Below are 17,956 nucleotides of genomic sequence, written 5' to 3'. Positions count from 1 at the left end.
AGAGATGTGCACTAGTGGGCGGGGCTTTCCCCCTCTGATGACTCGTACAAAGAGAGACATCAAAGTGTTTCTGCAGACAAGTGTGATTATAAAAAACTTAAGGTTACCATTAGAGGCTGGATATATTAATAGACAACTGTGTTTAAACCCCTTATAGAAGTGATTTTTTTTGCATAATAGCTCTCCTTTAAATGATTCCAGAGTGTTTATTTTTGTCTCTAAAACTGAAGTGCATCATTTATCTGTATATTGTGTTGTTTTCCAGCATCTGCTGCAGTCATGGCCAAGCGCAGGATCACTCAGGACACCTTTGATTCAGTGGTCAGAGAAAACATTGACGATTTTGACATGGAGGAAAGTGAAGCTCTGAAAGAGGCCATTGAACAGTTTGAATCTCAGGGTGAGTTACTTGAAAAGCAAATGAAAGCTAACGGGTGCATTTAGTTATACACAGTCTGTTATGTAGTTTTGTGCACCCTGCATATACAGCTGATGTCAGAATTATTAGCCCTCCTAAATTGTTAGCCCTCCTGTATATTTTTCTCACACATTTCTAAACATAATAGTCTTAATAACTGATTTCTTTTATCTTTGCCAAGATGACTGAATTGAATTGAATTGAATTTTATTTGACAGATTTTAGACAAGCTGTACAAGTATCCCATACATTTGTAAATAAAAACTGTCGAGGATAAAAACACAATGAAGCCCTGGGCTTGTTTCCATTGCGGTCCTCACTGTTAAATAAAACAAAGTATGGCTTCAAAATACTGATGATGCATAAAACAGACAGTGCCTCATACATTTTTAAAACAAGAACAAAATAATTCACAAATACATTCCTTCATACATTAATTTTTCTTTTCGGTTTAGTCCCTCTATCAATCAGGGATCGCCACAGCGGAACGAACCATCAACTTATCCAACATACGTCCCATGCAGCGAATGGCCTTCCACCTACATCCCTATTCACAATCAAGTAACATATAAAATAAATCTCGTCCACCATGCAAACTAGTTATCCTCAAGCTACCATCTTTTGATTACTTTTTGAACCTCCTTGAAGGGCACATAGTATATATATATAGATATAGATATATATATATATATATATAGAGAGAGAGAGAGAGAGGATATATATATATATATATATATATATATATATATATATATATATATATATATATATATATATATATATATATATATATATATATATAATATATATATATATATATATATATATATATATATAGATATATATATAGATATATATATATATATATATATATATATCTATATATATATATATATATATATATATATATATATATATATATATATCTATATATAGATAGATATCTCATATATATATATATATATATATATATATATAGATAGATATCTCATATATATATATATATATATATATATATATATATATATATATATATATATATATATATAACTACATCTCACAACCAAACACACGAGATGTATTATTTATATATAATATATATATATATATATATATATATATATATATATAGATAGATAGGATATATATATATATATATATATATATATATATATATATATATATATTATACATATATATATACATATATATATATATACATATATATATACATATATATATATACACATACATATATATATATACATATATATATATATATATATATATATATATATGTACATATGTATATATATGTACATATGTATATATATATATATATATATGTATGTATGTGTATATATATATGTATGTGTATATATATATGTATGTGTATATATATATGTATGTGTATATATATATGTATGTGTATGTGTATATGTATGTGTATGTGTATATGTATATATATATATATATGTATATATATTTAAATATGGTTAGGGACAAAATAATTTGCCATTCGGTGAAATTCTTTCATTTATTCAGACTGCAGGATTTTCAAAGTAGTCACGTCACAGATGTTTTGACACTGCATGTCTATCTGGGGTAGCATTCCATCGGTGCTGTGTTTACACTGCAGGATGGATCAGCTACAGGGAGTTTCACACTGCATGACTTTACAATAGGAGGAATCGCTGACAACTTTGTCCAAACTACATCTCACAACCAAACACACACGAGAAGTGAGATGGAAACAACACAATGTCAGAGTATATCTTTTGTTATTAACTACACAATGAAAAAGAAGCCTCTAGTGGGGGAGAAAATGTGTTTATTTTGCTCACCTGGCTTTTGAAGGGAATTAGCAATTTCCTCAACTTTTTTTTCGAGCTGGTTGTGGTATGCTACAGATGATATGTCAAACAGACACAGTGCTCCTGCCAAACTTACCCTAGTTTTTCCTTAATTTCTTGGGTCCAAATAAGTGCTTTTAACTCCTCTCCTATCCTCCAGCTGGCCTGCAAATACCCACACTAGTGGATTCTGCTCTCTCATTGGCTGTAGGTAATCGCTGATGTTATTCTCAACTAGAACACATTTCACATGGTGTGATTTGAATCGCAGACAGCTCCAGATGTTTAGCATCACAAATATCTTACGGGTGTCAGCAACTCATCAGGGATTCTCTCAGATCATCCCTTTGATATTTAATACTGTGATTCGCCTGTGATTTCAGGCATTTGTCTGCGATTTCTCAAAATCTGTCGGCGAGTCAAAATCAGGGCTAAAATCATGTAGTCCCTTTATTCATCAGGGGAATGAACCGCCAACTTATCCGGCATATGTTTTATGCAGCGAATGCACTTCCAGCTGCAACCCAGTACTAGGAAACACCCATACACACTCATTCACTCACATACACTACGGGCAATGTAGTTAATCAATTCCCCTATAGCGCCGGAGAAGAATAGAAAGAAATCGGAGCACCCGTAGGAAACCCACGCCAATACCGGGAGAACATGCAAAGCTGGAACTCGAACTAGCGACCTTCTCGCTGTGAAACGACAGTGCTAACCACTGAGCCACTATGTCGCCCTCTGAAATTAATTATTTTTCAAATAATTCCCAAGTGCTGATTAACAGAGTGAGGACATTTTTTACAGTGTTTTCTATTCTCTTTTTCTTCCTGGAGAAAGTCTTATTTTTGTTTCTTTGGCTTGAATAAAATAATTATAATAATAACTAAATAAATTATTAAATAATAATAATAACATTTATTAGCAATATTATTATTTTTTTAGTTGCCTACAGAACAAACCACTGTTATACACTGACTTTCCAAGGGCTAATATTGTGTCCTGACCAATGTCACATGTCATAAATATTCGCACATGGTGATACAGTAATAAAATCATTTGTTTATTTGTCACAGGAGTGGATCTCAGCAACATTGTTAAAGCAGTGCCGAAAGTTTCTTCTGAAGAAAACACAGAGGATCAAACCCATGAGGTTTTGCAGGTAAATCTACATGCTAAATGTAATCCAAGTTTACATCCTAACCTAAAAGCACTACAGATTTGCATTTGAAAGCAAAATATCTCCCAAGTGCTTTTTAAAAGAAGCACATTTATAAACACAATAGATTTAATAACTCATTTTTAATAACTTGTTTCTTTTGTCTTTGCCGTGATGACAGTACATAATATTTTACTAGATATTTTTCAAGATACCAGTATTCAGCTTAAAGCAGGCATGTCCAAACTCAGTCCTGGAGGGCCGGTGTCCTGCAAAGTTTAGTTCCAACCCCAATCGGACACACCTGGGCTAGCTAATGAAGCTCTACTAGGCTTTCTAGAAACATCCTTGCAGGTGTGTTGAGGCAAGTTGGAGCTAAAATCTGCAGGACACCGGCCTCCAGGACTGAGTTTGGACACCTTAAAGACTTTATTGTAAAGTGTTATATATTACACTTTAAATAATTAGCAATTTAATTTAATTGAAACATTTGTTTACTCTGCACATGTACATTTGTATATTTATGCATATATATATATATATATATATATATTAGATTATTCAGTACTGAAGCCGAATCTGGAGCTTATCTAACAAAATAACTGATGATAAGGGTCCAAAAACTAGCACAGGCAAATTTATATGTTATAGAAAAATATTAAATACAAATTTTAAAAAGAGGATTTTTTTTTTGCAATATTTTGCTTGATTTTATTTGTATTATCTTTCAATTTCTTAATATGTTTGGTGACTAAAATCTTATTTTAATAAATATATCTGTTTAATAAATCTGTTTTGTTCAAATGCACCAAAATACACTGCCTATATTCACTGAGAAATGAATCAAAATATTCATTTTCCAAATGGGCTGTACTCAGTTATGCTGAGCACTGTATATTCATTCATTCATTTTCTTTTCAGCTTAGTTCCTTTAATAATCCAGGGTCGCCACAGCGGAATGAACCGCCAACTTATCCAGCACATGTTTTTACGCAGCGGATGCACTTCCAGCCACAAACTATCTCTGGAAAACATCCATACACACTCACTCACACTCATACACTACGGACAATTTAGCCTTCCCAGTTTACCTGTACGTCTTTGGACTGTGGGGAAACCAAACCCACGCGAACGCAGGGAGAACATGCAAACTCCACACAGAAACCCAGCCGAGGCTTGAACCAGCGACCTTCTTGCTGCAAGCCGACAGCACTACCTACTGCGCCACTGCGTTGCCCCCACTGTATATACAATAAAGCAATAAAGTTGCGGCTAGAAGGGCATCCGCCACATAAAATGTATGCCAAAGTAATTGGTGGTTCATTCAACTTCGACCACCCCTGATAAATCAGGGACTAAACTGAAGGAGAGTCAGAGAATACTTACTTTTTTGTTATTATTCTACTTAAAGTGACCTTTTTTGCTGTTTAGATCGATGTTGTGATAGTGCCTTGTACACTGTAAAAATGCTGGGTTACACTCAACCGATTTGTGTTGAGACAACATGTAGAAATTAAGTTCATTTATTAGTTTTTACGTATGTAAGTGGATTCAACATAAAAAAATTAAGTTGTGCCCCCAAAAAGCATGAAGAATTGTGTTGTTTCAGCTCATTTCAAATAAGTAGTGGGAATAAACAACAAACGTCTGTTTTTGAGTGTACCCTGATAAAAGCTTCAGCAATTAATCGCAATAAGAATATTTTATAGTGGCAGGAGCCTAATATTGACCTTAAAATTAATTTAAATAAAAAAAAAATTCCAGCTACACTAAAGAAATATGACTTACTCCAGATGAAATAAATATAATAGTGAGAAATACTGTGAAAACATACGGCACTTGGGAAATATTTGAAAAAGAATATTCACAATACTTTTCTCTTCAGCTGTATACACTGTAAAACATGCAGGGTTCCTCACAATTCCTTCACATTTCCCCAATACACATAAATTACATTTATTGGTTTTGACAAATTTAGGTCGATTGAATATTGAGCAATTAAGTTGTGTAAATTTCATAATGATTGTGTCTTCAGCTGTATATTTACACTGTTATCTGACCCACTGTGTAAGACCCACTTGTTCAAAATAGATTTTAATGCAGGAGTGGGCAAACTCAGTCCTGGAGGGCCGGTGTCCTGCACAGTTTAGCTCTAACTCTAATCACACACACCTGTTTATAGATTTCTAGTGATCTTGAAGACACCGATTAGCATGTGCAGGTGTGTTTAATTAGTGTTGCAGCTAAACTATGCAGGACACCGGCCCTCCAGGATCAAGTTTGCCCACCCCTGAATGTTTAGTAGCACTGACACTTTGTATTATTTTGGCATTGTTTGCTTCCTAGTTTGTTCATTCATTCATTCATTTCCTTTTCGGCTTAGTCCCTTTATTAATCAGGGGTCGCCACAGCAGAATAAACTGCCAATTTATCCAGCCTATGTTTCCAGCTGTAACCCATCACTGGGAAACACCCATACACTCTTGCATTCACGCACACTCATACACTACGGCCAATTTAGTTTAATCAATTCCCCTATAGCGCATGTGTTTGGACTGTTGATGAAACCGGAGCACCCGGAGGAAACCCACACCAACACGGAGAGAACATGCAAACTCCACACAGAAATGCCAGCTGGGACTCAAACCAGAGTCCTTCTTGCTGGGAGGCGACAGCGCTACCCACTGCGCCACCATGTCGCCCTCTTCCTCTTAGTTGTGTTGTATAATTTGTTTTTACTGGCACTTTGGTCAAGCTCGGTTGCAGTAAGGTGCTATTTAAATAAAGGTTTATTGATTTGATTGATTGATTGATTGATTGATTGATCGATCTGGGGTATATTTCCAGGCTTTAGAGTCTCTGAAAAGCGCAGCGTCGTCTTCATCCACATCTGTGCTGGATGATCTGAGACTCTTCACCGATCAGTGCAATCTGGGCTTCGCTCAGAGATACCTAGCCGCTCAGAAAGACGCATATCCCACAATCCTCAGCTGCTGCCAGAGATCCGCCGGAGAAAAGGAGGCTCTTTCTGTGGCTCTGGCCGCTCTCTGTGCGCTGACCGACGGCCAGCCAGATCTGCTGGATGAGGAGGGGAGGCTGTTTTTAATCCGGGTTTTGACTGAGCACCAGGTAGGCTTTTGATGGTGTCATAGTTTTCTTGTTATGATTAATTGCTGAAGCTTTAATCATGGTATTATCATTGTATTAAGGTTGCATGATAATGTAAACAACACTGACATTGCGATATGTTGTTTTTCTGCCATATATACAGTTAAAGTCAGAATTATTTCCCCTCTTGTGTTTTCAAATATTTCCCAAATTATGTTTAACAGATTCAGGAATTTTTCACAGTATTTCCTGTAATATTTTTTCTTCTGGAGAAAGTCTTATTTGTTTTATTTCGGCTGGAATAAAAGCAGTTTTATCAATATTATTGTTTTAATAATGGGGCTAATAATTCAGGAGGGCTAATAATTCAGATGTCTACTGTTCATGATACAAATTACATATAAATTTAAATATCTAAGCAAAAAAAGGTATAGTTTTGTTTTTTATGTATGTGTGTGTGTGTGTGTGTGTGTGTGTGTGTATTACATATTCATAATACTGTATATGTAATACACACTGGCTAATGTGAAATGTTTTTATTTTGGATGTAATTTATCATGATTAATCTTTGCTCTGCTCTTTCATACACGAAATAATAACTAAAACACTTGGTGTATTGCTTTATTGTATAAACATGTTCAAAGTAAACAAAAGTTTCAACCAACTTTAATTGTAAAAGGATCATAAAGTACAACAGGTAACATTTTACTATAAAATCTCATTAGGAAACGGATGTCAATGCATTAAAATCAGCAGTGAGAGACCCTCTATCCTATAGTTATAGTTATTTTATAAGTTTTATTATTAACTCCATTTAATAAAATGATTACAACTTTTGATTTGAATGTTTTATCAAATCACTTTTATTGTCACATCAGCAGCAGCACGCGTGCTATGATGAGGGAAAAGCTTATTAGACATTAACTAAGGCTTTAAATGTCACTTTTTAAGCTGAATACTAGTGTCTTGCAAAATATCTAGTCAAATATTATGTGCTGTCATCATGGCAAAGATAGTTGTTGAAAAATCTCTCCATTAACCAGCACATATTAGAAAAATAATTACATTTCACAGAAGGACTAATAATTTTGTCTTGAACTATATATACACTAGCTGACAAAGGTCTTGTCACCTATCCAAGTTTTATGGAACAGTAAATAATAACTTGACTTCTAGTTGATCATTTGGTATTAGAAGTGTCTTATATGAAAGGTAAAGGCCTCTAGATGATGCTTATTTGAGCACAATAAAATCTGATCATGTCTTGATGTTGAATGATTTCATTAGGACAGAAAGGTCTGACTCTGTTTAGACTAAAGTCTGCTCACTGAAGCTTCAATAATGTCCAGTATAGAATATGTGCTCATGCTGCAGTGGAAACAGAATGAGTATTGTGTCTGACTCCATCATGAGCTTGGAGGACTGCATCCATACATCTCTGACATGACTCAAATCACTGATTAATAAAGTCATCTGGAATGGCAAAGAAAGCCTTCTTGCAGGACTCCCAGAGTTCATCAAGATTCATTAGATTCATCTTCAATGTCTGGTGACTGGGCTGGCCAATCCTGGAGCAGCTTGTCCTTCTTTGCTTTCAGGAGCTTTGATGTGGAGGCTGAAGTATGAGGAGCGCTATCCTGCTGGAGAATTCACCCTCTCCTGTGGTTTATATTGTAATGGGCAGCACAAATGTCTTGATACCTCAGCCTGTTGATGTTGATCATCCACTCTGCAGATCTCTCGCACGCCCCCATACTGAATGTAACCCCAAACCATGATTTCTCCTTCACCAAACTTGACTGATTTCTGTGAGAATCTTGTCTCCATGCTGGTTCCAGTAGGTCTTCTGCAGTATTGGTGAGGATTGGGATGCAGTTCAACAGATGATTCAGCAGAGAAATCCACCTGACACTTTTCCAAATGATCAACTAGAAGTCCAGTTATTATTTGTTGCTCTTACAACTGAGATGGACATCAAGACTTTTGTCAGGCAGTGTAAACATATGGAAAAAAATCTAATGTGCCACACTTGTAAAGTTTGTAAATGCACCTGAAAAATGCTTTGAGTTTGACTTTAAAAGAGCTGTAGGAATCATGCAAATTGAATTATTGACTCTCAGAATGTGTGTAGCACCAGCAGGACGCGGGTCTGGTCTGTCTGTGTGTGCGTATCGTGCGGAACTGCTGTCTAAAGCACGAAAACAACCGTCAGGATCTGGTGAAGGCTGGAGTTCTCCCGCTGCTCACCGGCAGCATCACACGGTACTCACAGCACCCCGAAGTCGTGCGGGACGCCTGTGTGGCGCTCAGGGTCATGACCTTTGATGATGACGTGCGGGTGCCGTTTGGACACGCCCACGAACACGCCAAGATGATCGTGTTGGAGCAGAATGGACTGAAAGTCATGGTGGAAGCTGCCAAAGGTCAGTGCTGATTTACATCTAGTCATTTAGCATACGTTTTTATTCAAGGCAATGTACAAATGAGGATAATAGAAGCACTTCAGGGGTCGTTCTTCATACCTTGCTTAAACGATCTTAAATATGTGATGATGATGTTTTTATTTATTTATTTATTTATTTTCAGCTCATCCTGAAAACACATCAGTGCTCAGTGAACTCTGTGCCACTCTCTCACGTCTGGCCGTGAGAAACGAGTTTTGTCAGGACATCGTAGACCTCGGAGGCCTGAAATTCATGATCACACTCCTAGCGGACGGTCTGGATTGTCAGGTGAGCTGGGGCCTGTTTCAGTAAGGAGGTTCAACAAACTTGGAGTTTAAACTTGAACTCTGAGTTGACTTACCGAGAGATTAAAAACTCAGAACAGCTGATCTGAGTTATGTCAATCAAGTCTGAGTAGACTGAAGCTGCGGTCGCACTGGGCTTTTCCTCCCATAGACTTCCATTCATACACACGCAGACTGGAAACGCAAGGTCATGCGTCAAGTTTCGCAGTTCGCTGCAGTGCAAAGTTCAAGCTTGGTGAACTCTGACCTGCGAAATCGCATCACTTGACAGTGTGAGACCAATCGAGGATCAAAACAGGACCTCTCTGGGCAGAAATTTAAAACATGGAGCAATCGCTGGCTTTTTTAAATATCTAATCATCTTGTTTAATCCCGCCCCTTTTCGCAGCGCTGCATGACAGAATTTCGCACACACAAACTCTGGTGTGACCGCAGCTTTATTCAGAGTTACATTTAACGACTATTAAAAAGGCATTATCAATGGAGCGCAGATATTACGAGTCGCAATGGCAACATCTGAGAAAACACCAGCATTTGTTTCTCCAGCTGAACTTGATGTGCACATGCAAAGTTATGTCAAATAGCAAATATGACCATATATTTTAAAAAAGCGACACTTCATCGGCAAAACAGAGACAGTTAACGTGGGAAAACATAGCTGCTCATGTTAATGCGCAAGTTTACATTTAAAATATACAAATATTTAAGTATAATAAAATAAGTAATGTGGGTTGACTTTTCACTTGAAAAAGTGGGGAATTGGCTGTAGTTTTAAAGTTATTTCAGACGTAATTGCATTAAATTACATAAAACATAGTTTTATTGCATAGTTTCTGTAACAAATTTGACAAAACAATGCATATAACCTTACTTCAATGTTCAGTGGAAATGTTCCCACTTTTACACGTTGATCAGTTTAAGATAAAATGTCTAAAATTGCGTTTCTAATATATTTAAAAGCACTTGTTTGTCTGCCTTTTTATTGATCAAGTGGTCGAGGTTGTTAGGACATTTATAATAAGTAATAATCCCATTAACCTAGTTACAGTACATATCCCAGGTCAGTGAATTTAAGCTAATTATTTATTCTTTTGCAGTAATCCGGCAGCTAGCTCTCTATAACTCTCACATGGTCACCCACTGAAGCTAAGCAGGGCTGCGCCCGGTCAGTACCTGGATGGGAGACCACATGGGGAAAGCTAGGTTACTGCCGGAAGTGGTGTTAGTGAGGCCAGCAGGGGGCACCCAACCTGTGGTCTGTGTGGGTCCTTATTCCCCAGTATAGTGACGGGGACTCTATACTGCTCAGTGAGCGCCGTCTTTCGGATGAGACATTAAACCGAGGTCCTGACTATCTGTGGTCATTAAAAATCCCAGGATGTCCTTCGCATTTGGCATCCTGGCCAAATCTGCCCACTGGCCTCTGTCCACCATGGCCTCCTAATCATTCCCATATCATAATCACTCTGTCTCCTCTCCATCAATCAGCTGGTGTGTGGTGTGCGGTCTGGCGCAAAATGGCTGCCGTCGCGTCATCCAGGTGGATGCTGCACACTGGTGGTGGATGAGAAGATTCCCCCCTATGTGTGAAGCGCTTTGAGTGCCCAGAAAAGCACTGTATAAATGTAAGGAATTATTATTATTATTATTATTATTAATAATATCAAAGGTAAAAACTTAAAACTATGGTATTGAATTTTTCCGTTTTCAAGGAATACCACCGTTTGGAAAAGTCAAGGTTTAAAACTGCCCAAATTTTCTGTAATACCGTTCCTAAGGTACGTGTACGATTTTTATTTAGGTGTTTTTAGGAGTTAACAGTATCTCCAGCAGAAAATATATCCAAAGGTGCTGTTTTAAATGTAATGAAATCTGTGTTTTTGAAACTAACGAAGACATCTCAAGTCTATGATTCATTTCAATTATTTTAGCCTGACATGTTTACTGCTCCAAATATTATAAACCTTTGACAAAAATAAAGTCTAGTATAGTATAATAAAATTCCAAGGGGAAATAGGTTTTTATTTTTTACCCAGACATTAAAAACAACTTATTTAGAGCAGTAATCACAATACTGTGATGCCGTGAAACCGTGATATTTTTATCCAAGGTTATCATACCATCAGAATCTTATACCGGGCCCATGCCTAGTATTGAATCTAATTGTAATGTTCCCAAAAAGGACAAGGCATTCTCGTAACTTTGTTCTTTGTATGACTAAAATGTAAGCAATAAATGACTAAGGCTAAGGTGAGAAATACCGCTTCGTCTTTAAAAAAAGGGGAGGAGACCGACAGAAACTCAGAGTTTAGGAATAAAACCTGCTCCTGAACCAGGTTAGGTTCACAGAGTAACTAACCACGGTAACTGACTCTGAGTTAAACCTCTCTTTCAGAAACAGGCTTTACTTACCCTGCTTTCTCCAGTTTGACAAACCTACCATTTTGAAACAGAAAACCCAGAGTTTCTCTCATTTCAGGGTTAACCTACTCTGAGTTTTCACTTAACCTCCTTTCTGAAAACGGGGGCCTGGTGTACAGAAATGTAGGGCTTGTGCTTGTGAGGTCTGACCTCTGTGTGTGGTGTGTGTGTGTGTGTGTGTGTGTGTGGTTTTAGGAGCTGGTGAAGCGGTGCTCAGCGCTTTAAAGGCCATCGCAGGAAATGATGACGTCAAAGATGCATTGTCCGTGCGGGCGGGGGCGGAGCTTATCGTCATGGCGATGAATCGTCACATGGCCAATGCACAGGTGGGATATCATATACTGTAGTATAATGTCATCGTCAAAAAAACGTCCTAATGAAGAACAGAGTGTCGCCAAGGCCAATTTTAGCAGGGCTTTTAGCTATATTTCTGCTCAGCGCTTTTAAGGAAATTGCAGGAAATGATGATGTCAAAGATGCCATTGGAATGCAGGCAGGACGGAGCTTAATCTTCATTTCTTTAGCATAATTTTGTCATAATTGGAAGCCAGTAGATCTCAGAAACTCACTCACAAATTAGAAACAGACTAGGCATGGTCTAGTACAGGCATGGGCAAACTCAATCCTCGAGGGCCGGTGTCCCTGCATAGTTTTGCTCCAACACTAATCAAAACACACCTGAACACCCTAATAGTGTCTTCTAGATCACTAGAAAGCTACAAGCAGGTGTGTTTGATTAGGGTTGGTGCAAAACTATGCAGGGACACCGGCCCTCCACGATCGAGTTTGCCCATCCCTGGTCTAGTATAAGATTCTGACGGTATAATAACCTTGGAATAAAATATCACGATATTATAGTGATTACTGCTCTAAATATATTCTTTGTAAATGTCTGAGTAAAGAACTAAAACTTTTTCCCCCATTGAAAACAATCTATTTTATTTTAAGAAACATTTGTCATATTATGGAGCAGTAAACACGTCAGGCTGAATAATTCAAATGAATAATTGACTTCAGCTCTCTTCATTTGTTTCAAAAACACTGATTTCTTTACAATTTAAACAGCATCTTTGGATATTTTTTCTGCTGGAGATACTGTTGTCCTAAAAAATGTTTAAAAATGTGAATAAAAATCGTACACACCTTAGGAACGGTATTACAGAAAATTTTGCCGGTTTTAAAACCTTGACTTTTCCAAACCGCATGGTATACCTTGAAAACGTTTATCGTCCCAAGCCTAAAACAGACAAACTGAAAATTATAGCACTGTATGTGTGTGTGTGTGTGTGTGTGTGTGTGTGTGTGTGTGTGCGCATTTTGTCGGTTGTTTCAGGTGTGTGAGCAGGGTTGTTGCAGCGCTGTGTGTTCTCGCTCTTCGCAAACCCAACAACTGTAAGGTGATCATGGAGAGTGGAGGAGCTCTGGCGGCTCTGCAAGCCATGAAGACTCATCCAGCTGAAGCAAACATGCAGGTAAAGCTGAAACACTGCGCACAAACACTCTCTAATCACAAAATATATGTGTGTGTGTGTGCGTGTGTGTGTATATTTACACATTGAAGTCCGAATTATTCGCCCTCCTGGATATTTTTTCCCCAATTTCTGTTTAATGGACGAGAAGATTTCAGCACATTTCTAACCATAATAGTGTTAATAACTCATCTCTAATAACTGATTTATTTTTCTCTTGTCATGATGACAGTAAATAATATTAGACTAGATATTCTTCAAGACACTTCTATACAGCTTAAAGTGACATTTTTAAAGGCTTAACTAGGGTAATTAGGGTAAAGTTATGGTAATTAGGCAAGTCATTGTATAACGATGGTTTGTTCTGGAGACAATCCAAAACAAATATGCTTAAGGGGGCTAATAATATTGACCCTTAAAATGGCTTTAAAACAATTAAAAACTGCTTTAATTGTAGCTGAAAAAACAAACACGACTTTCTCCAGAAGAAGAAAAATATTATCAGACATACTGTGAAATTTCCTGAATCTGTTTAAACATAATTTGGGAAATATTTGAAAAAGAAAAGCAAGTTCACAGGAGGGCGAATAATTCTGACTTCAACAGTTTATATATCGTTGTTTATTGTTTTCACGGCATCTCCTGCTGTTTCAGAACAGTCCTGCATGCTGCTGAGGAATCTGGTGGCGCGTTCGCGTGACTTTAGCCAGCCATTCTGGAGATGGGAGCGGAGGCGCTGATCTCGCAGGCGCTGGGCGGCCCCACCGGGACTGTGGGAGACGGTGGGTCGAGCCGCACTCAGAGACCTCGGCTGCCAGGTGGAGCTGCGAGAGCTGTGGACGGGGACCAAAGGAAGCCTGAGTCACTTGAAACAACACACACATAGACACACACACAAACTCTCTGATGGGAAAAGTACAGGTGTAAATGCCCTCCCAAACATACACACGCATACAAACAAAATCACACACATATACAAATAAGCACACACAAATATGCACATATAAAAAACATATATATACACACACACACACAACACACACATCACAGCATTGCAGGTCAGACTCTGTGTGTGAGAATCGCAGGGTGACCACATGTGCCATTTTAATAATAATAATTCATTTATACATAAATGCTGCCTTTCTAGACACCTTACAGCAAACATGCTAAAAAAAACTGTAATTTAAACATCGCCAAACATCATTTCAAATACATCAAAGGAATGAAACAGTTTAAAATACAAACACACCCTTAAACAAACTTCAAAATAAGATGATAACAATAACCATGAGAGTTTTTATATCACAGGCCAGGATATCTGTATTGCCTTAACATATCCAGCTGTTGGCGTGTCAACTGATCACTGCATGACATATATATATATATATATATATATATATATATATATATATATATATATAGATATATATATATATATATAGATATATATATATATATATATATATATATATATATAATATATATATATATATATATATATATCTATATATAATATATATCTATAATATATATATATATTATATATATATATATATATATCGATATATATATATATATATTAGATATATATATATATATAGATATAGATATATGAATTCATCTACTACTATACATTTCAATCGCTCTCGTGATGTTTGAATGTGTCTGAAGATTCTAAAACTGTTTGAAAGACCAGATGAACTCAAATGTTTGAGAGAAAGGTTTCTACGAACATTCCATTACTTAAGAACAGACAATGGAGAATGAACATTCTATTAATGATGTTACGAGTTTAAGATGTTTACATGGGGTGATGTAATTGAGGCAGGAATCAATTCTGTATTTAAGCTTTTTTACTCCATGGTTTAAACAATATATAACAATAATAAATAGAAAATTAAATAAACATTTACAATATCTGAACATGCAGCTCAACTCATTGTTCAAGCTCTTGTTCTCTCCAAACTGGATTATTGCAACTCTCTACTAGCCGGGCTTCCAGCTAATTCTATCAAACCTCTTCAGCTGCTCAGAACGCAGCAGCACGAGTGGTCTTTGATGAACCCAAAAGAGCACATGTCACTCCGCTACTCACCCGTTTGCACTGGCTGCCAGTTGCTGCTCGCATCAAATTCAAAGCTCTGATGTTTGCTTACAAAGCGACCTCTGGCTTTGCTCCTTCATATCTGCTCTCACTTCTGCAGATTATGTGCCCTCCAGAAACTTGCGTTCTGTGAATGAACGTCGCCTCGTGGTTCCATCCCTAAGAGGGAAGAAATAACTTTCCCGAACTCTCACATTCAATCTGCCCAGTTGGTGGAATGAACTCCCTAACTACATCAGAACAGCAGAGTCACTTGCTGTCTTCAAGAAACCACTAAAAACTCAACTGTTTAGTCTCCACTTTCCTTCCTAATCTATAACTGCCTCTCTGGCTATACCACTAACTGTACTCTCTCTCAAAAAAAAAACATTACTAATGCTTTGCTTCTTAGACTTTACACACCTGAAACTTGCCTACAGCACTTGTTCACTGCTGCTCTTATAGTTGTGTAAATTGCTTCCTTGTCCTCATTTTTAAGTCGCTTTGTATAAAAGCGTCTGCTAAATGACTAAATGTAAATGTACAATATTCTCTTTAAACGAAAACAATAAGTGTAGGCCAAATCAAAGAAATTAACAAAACAAAACAATCCTTAAATCTAAAGTCTAAACTAGGGCGACAAAACTAAATCATTGCAATGAAACCGACGTCTTCAGTGCACACGACACCCGATCCAAACGAATTAACTACAAAATTACACGAGTGGCAAAACAATTAAACTAATCTAACAACAATCAATCTAAACTAAAACAAACCTAACAAGAAGGTCATAGGCTCAGTTTAGAAGCACACAAACAACCATCAATCATTTTACGTAAAACCCAACGAAGTTTAACAAGTAAACTTGAATTACACAGTAAAACTGAGATAATCACTGAACAGCCTTAGCATGCATGAAGCACAAAAGGTGCGTCGAGGAAGAGCGCACCTCCTCACATTGATCAGCCGGAGCTTTAAATCCTCGTGGCTCGTCCGGGGATTGGTGGAACTGGCACCATCGTAATGATGATCGACCGATAACTGAACCAATAAGAAATAGAATCTTTTTTCTTTGACGATGAATATGTAATACTAATTATGCATGAATATATCCTTCTAAAAAGCTTTCATGAAATAACTATGAATAAAGCTAAAGTTTGGTGTACGAAGTGCTGCTGAATGGAGATTTGGGCTCATTGCAGGAGAAAAAAAGGGTTTAAAAAGCTATATTGAAGGTAAAATGGTAATATTTAATTTATATCAATGGAAGAAAAAACACAGAAACATTACCAGAATGATTATTACATATTTATGTAAGAGAATTTTTATTCTGTATGTCCCACAAGACTCAAATCTTTCTAAACTGAGTGGGCTCAGTATGGATGAACAGTTGTTGTTTGTTCAAATCAGTTACAATTAGATTAATTCATTAGTGTGAATCACCTAGAGTGATTCTTGACTCCCTGATCTGAAAATGAATCATTCAGAAGAGTTTTTTAGTAACACTTGTTTATTTGTGTAGGTCATTCTCAATCTGATTAATTCATCAGCATGAATCACCTAGAGCAGGGGTCAACAATCTCGTTCCTGGAGGTCTGGTGTCCTGCAAGGTTTAGCTCCAACTTGCCTCAACACACCTGCCTGGTGTTTCAAGTATACCTAGTAAGACCTTTATTAGCTTGTTTCAGCTGTGTTCGATTAGGGTCGGAGCTCAAATCTGCAGGACACCGGAGCTCCCAGGAACAAGTTTGGTGATCCCTGACCTAGAGTGATTCTGACTCACTGAATCTATCAAAATGAATCATTCAGAAGTGTTTTTAGTAACATTTGTTTTGTTTCAAATCAGTCTCAATCTGATTAATTCGTCAGCACGAGTCATTTAGACTGGTTCTTATCTCAATGAATCTGTCAAAATGAATCATTTATAAGACATTTTTGTAACATTCGTTCAAATCAATTCAATCTGATTAGTTCATCAATGTGAGTCACTTAGAATGATTCAATGAATCATTCAGAAGAGTTTTTTACTAACATTTGAACACAGAACATTACCAGAATGTTTATACAATATTTATGTAAGAGAATTTTTATTTCTGTATGTCCCAAAAGATTCAAATCTTTCTCAACTGAGTGGTTCTAATATGGATGGATTTTTAGTAACAATAGTTTAATTGTTCAGATCAGTCTCCAATTTGATTAATTCATAAGTGTGAATTCACCTAGAGTGATTCTTGACTCACTGAATCTGTCAAAATGAATCATTTCAAAAGAGTTTTTAGTAACATTTGCTTAATTGTTAAAATACTCTCAAACCTATTAACTCGTCAGCATGAATCACTTACAGTGATTCTTGACTCATTCAGTTACTTGACTCTCGAATGGCTCTCATACTTTGATGTCATACAGTTCAATCTTTGCAACTGATTTAACAAACATATAATATATGCATGTGTTTGCATCGCAGTGGCCTTACTAATATATTCCGCTACCTGCGCGTCAGATTGGTCATTTATGTGCAATGCCTGCATGTTATTGATCAAACTACTTTTTAAATGTAACCTCATTATCTTGAACAAACTCAAATATATAAATCCTGACCAAAGACTGAGTCCCATAAAAATGGCACATGTGGTCACCCTAAGAAATCAGACATCCTTCCAGAAGCATTGAAGGACAACATGCTTTACAAGTTA

At 36.8% G+C, this 17,956-nt stretch overlaps 1 pseudogene; it reads left to right on the top strand.

Moving 5' to 3' along the window:
• Window positions 1-17,956, top strand: part of LOC130238818 (armadillo repeat-containing protein 6-like) — a 38,874-nt pseudogene that overhangs the window by 3,312 nt on the left and 17,606 nt on the right.

This window comes from Danio aesculapii, chromosome 2, assembly GCF_903798145.1.
Source record: "Danio aesculapii chromosome 2, fDanAes4.1, whole genome shotgun sequence".
Classification (NCBI taxonomy): domain Eukaryota; kingdom Metazoa; phylum Chordata; class Actinopteri; order Cypriniformes; family Danionidae; genus Danio; species Danio aesculapii.
The sequence above is the reverse complement of the archived record's forward strand: the minus strand, read 5'-3'. Positions and strand labels throughout refer to the sequence as shown.